The sequence below is a fragment of the Scylla paramamosain genome, unplaced genomic scaffold (assembly GCF_035594125.1).
Source record: "Scylla paramamosain isolate STU-SP2022 unplaced genomic scaffold, ASM3559412v1 Contig3, whole genome shotgun sequence".
In the NCBI taxonomy this organism is placed as follows: Eukaryota; Metazoa; Arthropoda; class Malacostraca; order Decapoda; family Portunidae; genus Scylla; species Scylla paramamosain.
In genome coordinates this window covers 1,717,501-1,720,000 of record NW_026973668.1, presented here as the reverse complement: position 1 = coordinate 1,720,000, position 2,500 = coordinate 1,717,501, and the positions used below count along the sequence as shown (strand labels likewise).

Here is a 2,500-nt window from a genome sequence, read left to right as displayed (position 1 = left end):
TTCTGTGTTTTTTGCACCACCCTGTATAATGAAGAATGACAAAAAAAAAAAAAAAATACATAACGAGCTGTGAATAATATCAGTTTTCAATATTTTTTGCAACACACTGTAACATCAGACAAAAAGAAAGAAAAATTGCATTCTATATCTTTTGCATCACCCTGTATCTTCTAGAAATCACAGAAAAACATCATTAAACAGAAAAAGAAAAGAAAAAAACAGCCTTCACGATGTTTTGCACCACCCTGTAGCATAGAAAAAAAAATTATCAAAAATATTGTTGCAACACTGTACCTTTGAAAAAAAAAACATTAAAAAAACAAAGAAAACAAAAAAACCCGACATTTTTTTGCATCACCCTGTACTTAAATAATAATAATAATAATAATAATAATAATGTTTTCTCTATACATTTTTTTGCACCATCCTGTACCGTCACTCTAGGGGAGGGAAGGGGGTATGGGGGAGGAGGAAGAGGAGGAGGAGGAGGAGGAGGAGGGGGGATACACCACCGCCACCACCACCACCACCACCATCTACACCAAAACAATGCCATTCTCTCTCTCTCTCTCTCTCTCTCTCTCTCTCTCTCTCTCTCTCTCTCTCTCTCTCTCTCTCTCTCTCTCTCTCTCTCTCTCCTTCCTTTGTTTGTTTGTTTGTTTGTTTGTACAATTAGGACAGAAGTGAGTGAGTTGTATGGGGTATTTAATTTCTAGGGTTTATTTAAATTGCTGTTTTTTTCTGTTTTAATGTGTTTTTTATCGAATTTGTTCCTGTTTTGGGTTAATAATGGTGTTTTTTGGGTGTTTTGATTGATGGTGGTAGATTAGGCAAGGTTTGTCAGTTAAATTGAATTGCTGTTGTTTTTTTCAGTGTTTTTTTCGTGTTTTTATCGAATTTCTTCCTGTTTTGGGTTTTTAATGGTTTTTTTTTGGTGTTTTTCATTACTGGTGTTTAGATAGGCTGGGTTTATCAGTTAATTCGAATTGCTGTTGTTTTTTTCAGTGTTTTTTCGTGTTTTTTGTTGAATTTGTTCGTCTTTTGGGTTCTTAATGGTGTTTTGTTGGTGTTTTGATTGATGGTTAGGCTAAGTTTGTCATAATTTGAATTGTTGTTGTTTTCATTTTTTTCTTCGTTTTATTTGATTTCTTCGTTTTGTTTTTTTAATGGTGTTTTTTTTGGGTGTTTTTTTCACTACTGGTGTTAGGTTAGGCTAGGTTTTAAGTGGAATTAGTTTTTTTTATGTTTTTTTTTTGGAGTTTTATTGAATTTTTCGTGTTTTGCAGCGTATGCATTGTTGTACGTTTGTTTGTTTGTTTGTTTGTTTGTTTGTTTTCGTAACTTTTTTTCTTTCGTGTTGGTTTTTTTAATTTTGTGTTTATTTAATTTAATTCGAGGGGGAGCGTTTGCATTCTTCGATATTTGTTTATTTGTTTGTTTGTTTGTTTTTTCATATTTTTTTCTATTGTGGTCTTGGAATTTAAATGCCATCAATTAATGCTTACGGTTTTAAAAGTCGACTTATTTAAGCTTCCAATTTGAGAGAAGGAACTGTCCTGACCCTCCCCACCCATCCCCCCAGGACAATGTTTACTATGTTTAAATGCAAAAAAAATGTTGCTTGGTTCGATTTGGTAACACTGATAAATGCCCAGTTATAAATTAATTTGTTTCCTTTTTTTTAAATTTTTCTTGCATATATTATTATTATTATTATTATTATTATTATTATTATTATTATTATTATTATTATTATTATTTATTTTTTTGTTCTTAATCTGGAACCACCTAAATATTTAAATGCAAAATGGCAACATTGATAAATGCGCATTGTAAATATTCTTCCATTAATTTATTTTCCTTTTACTCTTTTTTTTTTCCTCATTTATTTTGTATTTTTTTTCCCTCAGTTTGAAAAAGAACCATCAAAACATTTAAATGCAAAAATAGTGCTAAATTCAAATTGGTAACACTGATAAATGCCTATTGTTTATTTTCCTTCATTATTTTTCATCATTCTCAGTTCTAAGGATTTTTTTCCTCAATTTGAAAAAAAGAGAGGGAAAAAAATTAAATGTATAAATGCAAAACGATGCTTAGTTCAAATTGGCAACACTGATAAATGCTCAGTTTTATTATTATTATTATTATTATTATTATTATTATTATTATTATTATTATCATTATTATTATTTCATTTCTTTTATTCTTTAATTTTCTTACTCAGTTTGAAAAGAGAACCACCCAAAACAGTAAAATGCAAAAACACCACTTTGTAAAACTGTACATCAATATCCCATTTTCTTTCACAATTTAAACCAACAAAAAAATAAATAAATAAGATATAAATATAAATAAATAAATAAATAAATAAATACAAACATTTTTAACCAACATTTCACAACATTTAAAACTCCAACAATCCAATCCTTTATCCAGTCATCCTAATCCCATCCCACAACATTTAAACATCCTATCCTATCCCATCCTTCGTATCCTA

At 29.4% G+C, this 2,500-nt stretch overlaps 1 long non-coding RNA gene across 1 annotated transcript in view; it reads right to left on the bottom strand.

Annotated features, from left to right (window-relative positions):
• The window catches only part of LOC135096274 (uncharacterized), a 6,870-nt gene that overhangs the window by 742 nt on the left and 3,628 nt on the right, over window positions 1–2,500 (bottom strand). Inside the window, exon 1 of the long non-coding RNA XR_010264657.1 lies at window positions 1–2,500. This exon is cut by the window's left edge and continues 208 nt beyond it; it is cut by the window's right edge and continues 3,628 nt beyond it. This is a non-coding gene — a long non-coding RNA (uncharacterized LOC135096274).